This window comes from Poecile atricapillus, chromosome 37, assembly GCF_030490865.1.
Source record: "Poecile atricapillus isolate bPoeAtr1 chromosome 37, bPoeAtr1.hap1, whole genome shotgun sequence".
NCBI lineage: Eukaryota > Metazoa > Chordata > Aves > Passeriformes > Paridae > Poecile > Poecile atricapillus.
In genome coordinates this window covers 3,161,618-3,174,639 of record NC_081285.1, presented here as the reverse complement: position 1 = coordinate 3,174,639, position 13,022 = coordinate 3,161,618, and the positions used below count along the sequence as shown (strand labels likewise).

The 13,022-nt window shown below is 60.1% G+C and overlaps 1 protein-coding gene across 10 annotated transcripts in view; it reads right to left on the bottom strand.

Moving 5' to 3' along the window:
- Nucleotides 1-2,114, bottom strand: part of FLNA (filamin A) — an 83,068-nt gene extending 80,954 nt beyond the window's left edge. For all 10 annotated transcript variants that reach the window (XM_058861532.1, XM_058861533.1, XM_058861530.1 and 7 more), the window contains exon 1: nucleotides 1,794-2,114. The gene's annotated coding sequence lies outside the window, so the exon portion shown is untranslated. The remainder of the gene's footprint in view (nucleotides 1-1,793) is intronic.
- Between the last annotated feature and the right edge of the window lie 10,908 nt (nucleotides 2,115-13,022).

Sequence of the window (13,022 nt, the reverse complement as noted above, 5' to 3'; positions counted from 1 at the left end):
TGGGGAGGGGAAATGGGGAGGGGTCAGAGGGATGGGAAGGGGATATGGGGAGGGGTCGGGGAGAGACGGGATGGGGAAGATGGGGAATGGGGAGGGAGATGGGAAGGGGAGATGGGGATGGGAAGAGGAGATGGGAAATGGGGAGGGGTCGGGGAGAGACGGGAGGGAGGGGAGATGGGGAGTGACGGGGGTGAGGAGGGGATGGGGAGGGGAAATGGGGAGGGGAAATGGGGAGGGGTCAGGGGAGGGAGGGGAGATGGGGAATGGGGAGGGGAAATGGGGAGGGGGAGATGGGAAATGGGGAGGGGTCAGGGAGATGGGGAGGGGAGATGGGGATGGGAAATGGGGAGGGGGAGGGGGGAGATGGGAAATGGGGAAGGGGAGATGGGAAATGGGAGGGGGAGGGGGGAGATGGGGAGGGGGAGATGGGGAGGGGGAGATGGGAAATGGGGAGGGGGAGATGGGAAATGGGGAATGGGGAGGGGAAATGGGGAGGGGGAGGGGGGAGATGGGAAATGGGGAAGGGGAGATGGGAAATGGGGAGGGGGAGGGGGGAGATGGGGAGGGGGAGATGGGGAGGGGGAGATGGGAAATGGGGAGGGGGAGATGGGAAATGGGGAGGGGGAGATGGGAAATGGGGAGGGGGAGATGGGAAATGGGGAGGGGGAGGGGATGGGGGGAGATGGGGAAGGGTCGGGCAGGGAGGGGAGCGGTGGGGAGGGGTCAGCGGGGGGGTGAGGGGATCGCGATAGTGGGGGGGGGTCGCGATAGGGGGGATAAAGGGGATGGGGGACCCCAGAAATGAGAGACCCCAATAATGGGGGACCCCAATAATTCCCATCATGGGGGGTCCCGCTAATGAGAGACCCCAATAACGGGGGACCCCCATCAAGGGGGGTTCCCGTAACGAGAGACCCCCCGGAGCATCCCCAAAATGAGACCCCCCCCTCCCAAATTGGGGGGGGTCCTCGCCTTGCTCCCCCTCCCCAGACCCCCCATGACCCCTCCAGAAGGGTCCCCCCGACCCCAAATTGGGACCCCCGCCCCAAAAAGGGGCGTCCGTCCAATCCGGGCCCCCCCAAAAAGGGGGGGGGGTCCCGTTCAGAGGGGTCCCCAAACCCCATTCGGGGGGTCCCGGGAGGGGGTTCGGGGGTCCCGGGAGGGTTCGGGGGTCTGGGGTCGGTCGCGGGGGGAATTCGGGGGTCCCGGGTCGGTCCCGGGAGGTTTCGGGGGTCTGGGGTCGGTCCCGGGGGGGGGGGTTCGGGGGTCCCGGGTTGGTCCCGGGAGGGGGTTCGGGGGTCCCGGAGGTTTCGGGGGTCTGGGGTCGGTCCCGGGGGGGTTCGGGGGTCTGGGGTCGGTCCCGGGGGGGGGTTCGGGGGTGTGGGGTCGGTCCCGGGGGGGTTCGGGGGTCCCGGGAGGTTTCGGGGGTCTGGGGTCGGTCCCGGGGGGGGGTTCGGGAGTCCCGGGTCGGGTTTGGGGATCCCGGGTCAGTCCCTGGGGGGTTCGGGGGTCCCGGGGGGGGTTCGGGGGTCCCGGGTCGGTCCCGGGGGGGGTTCGGGGGTCCCGGGTCGGTCCCGGGGGGGGTTCGGGGGTCCCGGGTCGGTCCCGGGGGGGGTTCAGGGTCGGTCCCAGGGGGAATTCGGGGGTCCCGGGTCAGTCCCGGGGGGGGTTCGGGGGTCTGGGGTCGGTCCCAGGGGGAATTCGGGGGTCCCGGGTCGGTCCCGGGGGGGGTTCGGGGGTCCCGGGTCGGTCCCGGGGGGGGTTCGGGGGTCCCGGTGGGGGGGGATCCTCACCTGGGGGTCCTGGGGTGAGTCGGGGTCCGGTCCCGGTGGTCCCAGGGAGGGTCCGGGTGGTCCCGGTGGTCCCGGGGGTGCTGTCAGTGGTCCCGGAGGGGTCCCGGTACCGGGGGGGATCCAATGCCGGTACCGGGGGTGGTCCCGGGGGGTTGCTGGTGCCGGGGGGGGTTTCGGTGGTCCCGGTGCCGGTACCGGGGGAAGCTCTCGGTGGGTTCGGTGGTCCCGGGGGGGTCCTGGCAGTGAGTTCGGTGGTCCCGGTGCTGGTACCGGGGGTGGTCCCGGGGTGGGTTCAGTGGTCCCGGAAGGTTCCGGTGCCGGTACCGGGGATGGGTTCGGCGGTTCCGGGGGAGTCCCGGCGGTCCCGCGCAGTGGCGGTGCCGGTACCGGGGATGGGTTCAGTGGTGCCGGTACCGGGGATGGGTTCGGCGGTTCCGGGGGGGAGGTTCGGTGGTCCCGGGAAGGTCCCGGTGCCGGTACCGGGATGGGTTCGGCGGTCCCGGGGAGGTCCCGGTGCCGGTACCGGGGATGGGTTCGGCGGTCCCGGGGAGGTCCCGGTGCCGGTACCGGGGATGGGTTCGGCGGTCCCGGGAAGGTCCCGGCGGTCCCGCGTGGTGGCGGTGCCGGTACCGGGGATGGGTTCGGCGGTACCGGGGATGGGTTCGGTGGGTTCGGCGGTCCCGGGGAGGTCCCGGCGGTCCCGGGGAGGTCCCGGTGCCGGTACCGGGGATGGGTTCGGTGGTCCCGGGGAGGTCCCGGCGGTCCCGCGCGGTGGCGGTGCCGGTACCGGGAGCTCGCGCGGCGCGCGCGGAGCCTTAATTGGTAACGAGAGGAGCCGGCCCCGCCCCGGGGGGGGCGCGGGGGGGGCGGGGAGGGGTCGGGGGGGGGAGGGCGGGGGGGGACCCCATAAAATGAGGGGGGGGAGGGGATTTGGGGAGCCCGTGGGGGGGAGGGGAGGGGTCTGGGGGGGTTTGGGGGGTCTGGGGGTTTCTATAAGGGTTCTATAAGGGGTCTATAGGGGGGGTTTTGGGGGATTTAGGGGTGGGGAGGGGTCGGGGGGGTCATGGAGACCCCACGGGGGGGTCTGGGGGGTTTTTGGGGGGTCTGGGGGTTTCTATAAGGGGTCTATAGGGGGGGTTTTTTGGGGGTCTATAGGGGGGGTTTAGGGGTGGGGAGGGGTCTGGGGGGGTCATGGAGACCCCACGGGGGGTCTATAGGGGGGGTTTTGGGGGGTCTGGGAGTTCTATAAGGAGTCTATAGGGGGGGGTTGGGGTGATTTTGGGGGGGGTCTGGGGGGATTTGGGGTTTCTATAAGGGGTCTATAGGGGGGCTTTGGGGTGATTTTTGGGGGGGTTTAGGGTGGGGAGGGGTCTGGGGGGGTCATGGAGACCCCATGGGGGGGTCTGGGGGGGTTTTGGGGGGATTTGGGGGTTCTATATGGGTTCCATAGGGTTCCATGGGGTTTCTATAGGGTTCCATGGAGTTCTATAGATTTCTATAGGATTCCATAGGTTTCTATAGGGTTTCCATAGGGTTCCATAGGGTTCTGTGGGGTTTCTATAGGGTTCCATGGGGTTTCTATGGGGTTCCATAGGGTTCTATAGGGTTCTATAGGGTTCCATGGGGTTTCTATGGGGTTCTATAGGGTTTCTGTAGGGTTCCATAGGGTTCTATGGGGTTCTATAGATTTCTATAGGGTTCTATAGGGTTCCATGGGGTTCTATAGGGGTTTCTATAGGGTTTCTATAGGGTTCCATGTGGTCCATGGGGTTCCATGGGGTTCTATAGGGCCCCCCCTCCCCCCCCCGTTCCGGCTCCGGAAGCTCCGGCCGGGCCCCGATAACGGGGAGGAAACGGCAGCGCTAATTATGGGTTAATTACGGGGTTAATTAAGGAAAGAGTCGTTACCGGGGCTTCCTGGGGGGCCATCATGGGGCTAATTACAGCGTTAATTAAGGGTTAATTAAGGAAAGAGTCATTACCAGGGGTTAATTACAGGGTTAATTATGGGTTAATTAAGGAAAGGGTCATTACCAGGGGTTCATTACAAGGTTAATTACAGGTTAATTAAGGAAAGGGTCATTACCAGGGGTTCATTATGGGGTTAATTACAGGTTAATTAAGGAAAGGGTCATTACCAGGGGTTCATTACAGGGTTAATTACAGGTTAATTAAGGAAAGGGTCATTACCGGGGGAGTGCTGGGGGGTTCATTCTGGGTTAATTACTGGGGAGCTCATTAATGGGGTTAATTGGGGGCTAATTAACAGGGCTTGTTATGAGGTCAATTACTGGAGAGCTCATTAATGAGGCTAATTGGGGGCTAATTGACGGGGTTCATTCTGGGGTTAATTACTGGGGAGCTCATTAATGGGGGGCTAATTAATGGAGCTCATTCTGGGGGGAGCTCATTAATGGGGTTAATTGGGGGGGGCTCATTAACGGGGGCAGTTCTGGGGTTAATCAGGGCGTTAATTAACGGGGGCTCATCAAGAGGGAATCGCTAACGAGCCGCTGGTTAATGAGGTTTAATTATAGCGCTGCTAACGGCGTTAATGAACCTGACACAGCTGGGGCAGCATCGGGGCCACGCCCACACCTGGGACACACCCAGGGACACACCCAGGGACACCTGGGGACACCGGGGACACCTGGGGACACCTGGGGACATCTGGGGACACACCCGGGACACCTGGGGACACCCAGGGACACCTGAGACACACCTGGGGACATCTGGGACACACCTGGGGACATCCTGGGGACATCCTGGGACACAGCCAGGGACACCTGGGACACACCTGGGGACACCTGGGGACACCTGAGACACACCCAGGGACACCTGGGGACACCTGGGGACATTTGGGGACACCTGGGACACACCCAGGGACACCTGGGGACACCTGGGGACAGCTGGAATGGCCACATTGGACCCAAAAATGTCCACACCTGGACAGATGTGCCTGGGACAGGTGAGACACACCTGGGACACACCTGGGGACACACCTGGGTGTGTGTGACACACCTGGGGACATCTGGGGACACCTGGGACACACCTGGGGACATCCTGGGGACACCTGGGGACACCTGGGACAGCTCCAGGCCTTGGGTCACACCCCCAGGGCTGGTCCCAGGTGTCCTCAGGTGTGTCCCAGGTGTCCCCAGGTGTCCCCAGGTGTGTCCCAGCTGTCCCCAGGTGTGTCACACACACCCAGGTGTGTCCCCAGGTGTGTCCCAGGTGTCCCCAGGTGTCCCCAGGTGTCCCCAGCTGTCCCCAGGTGTGTTCCAGGTGTGTCCCAGATGTCCCCAGGTGTGTCTCAGGTGTCCCCAGGTGTCCCCTCCACCCCCAGGTGTCCCCTCCTGTCACACCTGAGGCCGCCGGGTCCTGCTGCACCTGCAAAGAGACCCCGGGGTCACACCTGGGGACACCTGGGGACATCTGGGGTCACCTGGGGACACCTGGGGTCATCTGGGGACACCTGGGGACATCTGGGGTCACCTGGGGACAGCTGGGGACACACCCGAGTCACACCTGGAGCCATTTGGGGACATTTTGGGGACAATTTGGGACTTTAGAGACCATCAGAGAACAATTTGGGGCCATTTTGGGACATTTGGGGACCATTAGGGGACAATTTGGGGCAATTTGAGGACATTTAGGGGCATTTTGGGCCATTTGGGACCATTTTGGGGTCATTTTAGGGACGATTTGGGACATTTAGGAACATTTGGGGCCATTTGGGGACACTTGGACATTTGGGGCCATTTGGGGACAATTTGGAACCATTAGGGGACAATTTTGGGCCATTTTGGGCCATTTTGGAGACTTTCAGGACCATTTTGGAGCCACTTTAGGCCATTTTTGGGCCATTTTTGAGACTTTTGGGGCCATTTCGGGGCCATTTTTGGCCCTTTTAGGATTTTCCCCCCTTTCCAGGTTATTTTTTTTTATTCTCATTTTTTAGGATTCATTTCCCCCCTCCCCAATTTTTTTTAGGATTATTCCCCCTCCCCAATTCCCTTTAAGGATTTCCCTCCCTTTTTTGTTTTAGGATTCCCTCCCCAAATTATTTTAGGATTAATCCCCTCCCCTCTGGAATTTCATTTTTAGGAACATTCTCCCATTTTTATAAATTTTTCTCTTTTTTTTTTTAAATTCCCCAAATTCCAAATTTTTTGAGAGGTGGGAAATTCCACCGACCCCTCCCCCATTTTTTTTTTTTCCCCTAAAATCCCCCAAATTCCCCCCGAAATCCCTTCCCGGCCCCAATCCCGATGATCTCATCCCGCCTGGAATTTTTTGGCTGGGAAAAGAGGAGGAGGAGGGGGAGGGGAGGGGGAGGGGGTGGATGACGTCACGCCCCCCCCCCCCCACCCCCAAAGGGGTTGGAATTTTGGGATTTTGGAATTCGGGCTGAGTCACGGCGGATTTGGGATAAACACGGGATCCGCTGCCCTTATAGGGCCCGAAAAGCACCGGGAACCCCCCCGGAACCAACCCTCCCCTCCCCCCCCCTGCATCCCAAAAATAAATCCCAGGAATTTGGGGAGGTCTCCAGGGAGCCCCTCCCCCACCCCCCCCCCGCTGTGAAAATCCCAAATTTTTAATCCTAAATCGGGGTTTTATTTTAATTAAAGAATTTATTTTAATTAAACCCCCCCCTTACCGGGAATGGTTCAGTCCGGGGGGGTCTGGAAGCGATGGGAGAGGGGGGGGATTTGGGGTCCTGGAGGGGGGGGAGGGGAAATTTTGGGGTTAAAAGGGACCCCCCCCCCCAAAATCCTAAATTCACCCCAATCCTAAAAATTCCCTCCTTGAAATGATCCCAATCCCATAAAATCTCAAATCCCTAAAAATTCCCCCCTCCCCCCCCAAAAAAAATGGATCGAATCCTATAAAATCCCCTCCCCCCATCCCAAAAATTTCCTCCATCCCAAAAATTTCCCCCCTCGAAAATGGCTCAAATCCCAAAAAATCCCCCCAAAATTCCCATTAAAAACCCCCCAAAATTCCCATTAAAAACCAAAAAAATTCCCATTAAAAATCCCCCCAAAAAATCCCTGAAATCCCCCCAAAATTCCCATTAAAAACCCCCCAAAAATCCCTGAAATTCCCCCCAAAAATTCCATTAAAAACCCCCCAAAATCCCTGAAATTCCCCCCAAAAATTCCCATTAAAAACCCCCCAAAAATCCCTGAAATTCCCCCCAAAAATTCCCATTAAAAACCCCCCAAAATCCCTGAAATTCCCCCCAAAATTCCCATTAAAAACCCCCCAAAAATCCCTGAAATCCCCCCAAAATTCCCATTAAAACCCCCCCCAAAATCCCTGAAATCCCCCCAAAATTCCCATTAAAAACCCCCCAAAATCCCTAAAATTCCCCCCAAAAATTCCCATTAAAATCCTCCCCAAAATTCCCATTAAAAACCCCCCAAAATTCCCATTAAAAACCCCCCAAAATCCCTGAAATTCCCCCCAAAAATTCCCATTAAAAACCCCCCAAAAATCCCTAAAATCCCCCCAAAATTCCCATTAAAAACCCCCCAAAATTCCCATTAAAAACCCCCAAAAATCCCTGAAATTCCCCCAAAATTCCTCCCCCACCCCCCCAAAAAAATTCCCCCAAAATCCCATCCCAAAAAAAACCAAAAATGGAGGAATTTGGGGCAGTTTTGGGGTATTTTGGAGGTTTTTGGGGCAGTTTTTGGGGCACTTTTGGGGGGTTTTGGGGGTTTTTGGGGTATTTTGGGGCAGTTTTGGGGGTATTTTGGGGGTATTTCGGGGCAGTTTTTGGGGCAGATTTGGGGTATTTTGGGGCCGATTTTGGGAGCAGTTTTTGGGGCAGTTTTGGGGGATTTTGGGGGTTTTTGGGGGAGTTTTTGGGGCAGTTTTGGGGGTATTTCGGGGCAGTTTTTGGGGCAGATTTGGGGTATTTTGGGGCAGATTTTGGGAGCAGTTTTTGGGGCAGTTTTTGGGGCAGTTTTTGGGGCAGTTTTTGGAGAATTTTGGGGCACTTTTTGGGGCAGTTTTGGGGGCAGTTTTTGGGGTATTTTGGGGCCGTTTTTGGGGTATTTTTGGGTATTTTGGGGCAGTTTTTGGGGGTATTTTTGGGGTATTTCAGGGCAGTTTTTGGGGCAGTTTTTGGGGTGTTTTGGGGCAGTTTTTGGGGTATTTCAGGGCAGTTTTTGGGGCAGTTTTTGGGGGTATTTTTGGGTATTTCAGGGCAGTTTTTGGGGCAGTTTTTGGGGTGTTTTGGGGCAGTTTTTGGGGGTATTTTTGGGTATTTCAGGGCAGTTTTGGGGGTATTTTTGGGGTATTTTGGGGCAGTCTTTGGGGCAGTTTTTGGGGTATTTTTGGGGTATTTCAGGGCAGTTTTTGGGGCAGTTTTTGGGGTGCCCCCCCCCCAAACTCACCGATGACCTCGGTGACCCCCCTCAGCCGCGTCACCTCCCCCGCGCTGGCCCCGAGCTGGGTCAGGGTCCCCAAAACCTGGGGGGGGAGGGGGGAGGGGAGAGGGAGGAGTTTGGGGTCCCAGCCCCTCCCCCCATGGGGTGAGACCCCCTCCCCCACCCCCAAATTCCTTTTAGGGAGCTGAGACCCCTCCCCAAAAGGGGCTTGGGACCCCCTCAAAGGGGCTTGGGACCCCCTCAAAGGGGCTTGGGACCCCCCCAAAAGGGGTTTGGGGGGTTTGGGACCCCCAAATCCCCCCCATGAACCCAAATTCGCTGAGACCCCTCCCCAAATCCCTCCCAACCCCCCCAAACTGAGCCGCCCCCCTCCCCAAATTCCCTCCAAAAATCCCCCAAATCCAAACCCAGCCCCCCAAAATCCCCCCAAATCCTCCCAAGCCCCCCCAAAACCCCCCCAAAAACCCCCCAGACCCCTCAAAGCCCCCCAAAACTTCCCCAAAAGCCCCCTCCCCAAATCCCCCCCCTCACCTGGCCGAGCTCCCGAAGCCCCCTCCCCACAGGGGGGGCCTGGGGGCCACAGGGATGAATTTGGGGGGTCCTGGGGGGTCCCGGGGGGTCCCGGAGCTCTGAGACCCCAAAATCCGCGGCCAACGAGGTCAAAGCCCCCCCCAGGACCCCCAAATTTGGGGGGGAGGGGGCTGGGGACCCCCCCAGATTTGATAACTGAAGGATAAAAGGAGCACGGGGGGATTTGGGGAGGGGGAAACCCCCTCAAAAAAACCCCAAAATTCCCCCCAAACCTCCCCAGGGACCCCCCAAAATCCTCCCCTAAAGAAAAAAGCCCCCAGCCCCAAATTGGGATCCAGGGATGCCCCAAATTGACCCCAAAACCCCCAAAATCTTCCCCAAAACCTCCCCAAAAGGACCCAGAGACCCCCAGGGACCCCCAAAACCTCCCCAAATCCCCCCCATAGGACCCAGAGACCCCCAGGGACCCCCAAAACCTCCCCCAAAACTCCAAAGACCCCCCCCCAAAATCCCCCAGGGATCCTCAGGGACCCCCAAAATCTTCCCCCAAATCCCCCCCATAGGACCCAGAGACCCCCAGGGACCCCCAAAACCTCCCCAAAAGGACCCAGAGACCCCCCCCCCCCCCCAAAATCCCCCAGGGATCCTCAGGGACCCCCAAAATCCCCCCCAAAAACCCCAAAGCCCCCCCAGATGACCCCAAATCCCCCCCCAAATCTCCCCCCACAGCACCCAGGGACCCCCAAAATCCCCCCCCCAAAAGCCCCAAAGCCCCCCCAGATGACCCCAAATCCCCCCCAAATCCCCCCCCACAGCACCCAGGGACCCCCAAAATCCCCCCCCCAAAAGCCCCCAGCCCCACCTTGGCCTGCAGCTCCTCCAGGCCCCTCCGGACCCCCCCCAATTCCGCCTCCAATTCGGGGAGGGGTCTCCTGGGGAGGGAAAATAAAACAAGAGGGGGGGTCAGGGGGGGATTTTTGGGGTGGGGGGAGCCCGAGTGGGGGGAGGGGGGGGTCCCCAAAACCCACCTGGGTCTGGGGGGGGGTCTCCGAGGTCTCCACAGGAATTGGGGGGGGGTCGGGGGGGGTCTCAGGGCCGCCTCCCCCTCGGGGGTCTCCAGCAGCTCCAGCAGGAACGGGGTGGTCTTGGGGGGTCCTTTTCTGGGGGGGGGATGGGATTTTGGGGGGTTTGGGGGGGTTTTTGGGGGGGGGTTTTGGGGCTGGGGTGTCAGGAGGGAATTGGGGGGGGGGTCTAAACCTGGTTTTGGGGGGGGTCTCGAGGGGGGGGGGCAGCGTCCAGAAGGTCCTGGAGGAATTGGAGCTGCTGCTCGGGGGGGGCTGTGCCCTAAAAGGGAGACCCCAGACCCAAAATCCATCAGGGAACCCCGAAATTCAGCACAAAAATCCTCCCCAGACCCCCAAAATCCTCACAAAATCCTCCCCAAATCCCAAAAATCCTCCCCAAATCCCAAAAATCCCCCCCAGACCCCCAAAATCCTCCCCCAGACCCAAAAAATCCCCCCCAGACCCCAAAAATCTTCCCCAAATCCCAAAAATCCTCCCCAGACCCCCAAAATCCTCCCCAAATCCTCCCCAAATCCCAAAAAATCCCTCTGGGACCCCTGAAATTTCCCCAATTTTCTCTCCCTGGACTTTCCCAACCTCCTCAAAACCCCCAAAATCCCAAAATTCCCCCCAAAAATCCCCAAATCCCCCAAATTTTCCTCCTCCACCCCTCCCACCCACCCCAAAAATCCCAAAAAACCAAATAAAAGCCCCAAAAATCCCAAAATTCCCCCCAAAAATCCTCAAATCCCCCCCCAATTTTTCTTCCTCCACCCCAAAAGACCCCAGAGACCCCCAAAAATCCCCCAAAAACCCCCCCAGGACCCCCCTGACCTCCACCAGGGCGAGGTCGTCGGCCCCACAGAGCATCAGCTTCGCTCCCAGTTTGGCCAGTTCTGGGTTGGGGGGGGGTACTGGTTAAACTGGGAAGAGTCTGGGGGATTTGGGGAGGGGGCTTGGGGCTTTGGGGTTTTTTTTAGGGGGGATTTTGGGGTGTTTTTTTGGAGGATTTGGGTTTTTTGGGGGTTTTTTGGGGGGAATTTTGGGTTTTTTGGGGGGGATTTTGGGGTTTTTTGGGGGGGATTTTGGGGTTTTTTGGGGGGGATTTTGGGGTTTTTTGGGGGGGATTTTGGGGTTTTTTTGGGGGATTTTGGGGTTTTTGGGGGATTTTGGGGTTTTTTGGGGGGGATTTGGGGTTTTTTGGGGGGATTTTGGGGGTTTTTGGGGGGATTTGGGGGTTTTTTGGGGGGGATTTGGGGTTTTTTGGGGGGGATTTTGGGGTTTTTTGGGGGGGATTTGGGTTTTTTGGGGGGATTTTGGGGTTTTTTGGGGGGATTTTGGGGTTTTTTGGGGGGAATTTGGGTTTTTTGGGGGGGATTGGGGTTTTTTGGGGGTCTCACCCCTCATTTGAGCCTCCTCGGGGAGCGACTCCAGGTGGGCGGTGAGGGGGGGGTGAACCCTGGCGGGGGGAGGGGTCTGGGGTTATTGGGGAACCCCCCAGGACCCCCCCCCAAATTCCAAACTCCCCCTTTGGGACCCCCCCCCAATTCCAAACCCCCTGCCCGCCCCCCCCAGCCCCATTTGGGACCCCCCCAGCCCCATTTTGGAGCCCCCCAGCCCCATTTTGGAGCCCCCAGCCCCATTTTGGGACCCCCCAGCCCCATTTGGGACCCCCCAGCCCCATTTTGGGACCCCCGCCCAGCCCCATTTTGGAGCCCCCAGCCCCATTTAGGAGCCCCCAGCCCCATTTTGGAGCCCCCAGCCCCATTTTGGACCCCCCCCAGCCCCCATTTTGGAGCCCCCAGTCCCATTTTGGGGCCCCCCAGCCCCATTTTGGACCCCCCCAGCCCCATTTTGGACCCCCCCAGCCCCATTTAGGAGCCCCCAGCCCCATTTAGGAGCCCCCAGCCCCATTTTGGAGCCCCCCAGCCCCATTTAGGAGCCCCCAGCCCCATTTTGGGACCCCCCAGCCCCATTTAGGAGCCCCCAGCCCCATTTTGGGTGCCCCCATCCCCATTTTGGGACCCCCCCAGCCCCATTTTGGGACCCCCCAGCCCCATTTTGGGACCCCCCAGCCCCATTTTGGGGCTCCCAGCCCCATTTTGGAGCCCCCAGCCCCATTTCAGGAGCCCCCAGCCCCATTTTGGTTGCCCCCAGCCCTATTTTGGTTGCCCCCAGCCCCACCCCAATCCCCCCCAGCCCCATTTTGGGACCCCCCAGCCCCATTTAGGAGCCCCCAGCCCCATTTAGGAGCCCCCAGCCCATTTAGGAGCCCCCCAGCCCATTTAGGAGCCCCCAGCCCCATTTTGGAGCCCCCCCAGCCCCATTTAGGAGCCCCCAGCCCCATTTTGGGGCTGTACCTGCTGCAGATCCAGCTCAGCAGGGCCCGGCGCGGCTCCGAGGGGCGACAAAGCAGCTCCAGCGCCTCGGGGGGGGCGCGGGGGGAGCCCCCCAAAACCGGGGGGCACGACAGGGCCTGGGGGGGGCAACGAGGGGGGGTCACAAACCCCGGGGGGGACAAAAATGGGGGGTAAAAAAACCTGAGGGGGCAAAAATGGGGGGTAAAAAAACCTGGGGGGGTTAAAAACAATGGGGGGGGGCAAAAATGGGGGGGGTAAAAAATCCTGGGGGGGGGTCACAAACCCGGGGGGGGCAAAAATGGGGGGTAAAAAAATCCTGGGGGGGGAAAAAATGGGTAAAAAACCTTGGGGGGGGGATTTAAAAGACCTTGGGGGGGGGCACAAACCCCGAGGGGGGCAGAAATGTGGGGTCACAAATTTTGGGGGGGGTAAAAAATCCTGAGGGGGGCAAAAAGGGGGGAGGAGGTAAAAATTCTGGGGGGGGGTCACAAATTTTGGGGGGGAGGGGGGAGGCAATGAGGGGCTGATTTTGGGGGGGGGCGGGGCAGTGGGAGGGTCCCACAATGAGGGGGAGGGGCCCTGCCAGGGACCCCCCGGGGGGGGGGGGGGGGGGGGGGGGGGGGGGGGTGACGCCGATTCTGAGGGGGGGGGGGGAGGGGACATGAGGGACCCTCAGGGGACACCGGGGGGGGGGAGGGGGGGGCACGGCAGGGCCTGAGGGGGGACGGGGCCCGCAGGACCCCCGGGGGGGGGTCACGGCTCCTTCTGAGCCCCCCAGGACGCTCCGGGACCCCCCCCCGGTACCGGGACCCCCTCAGGGCCGCCCCCCCCCCACCTCCAGCCGCTCCAGAGTCGCCGCCGCCACCGCCA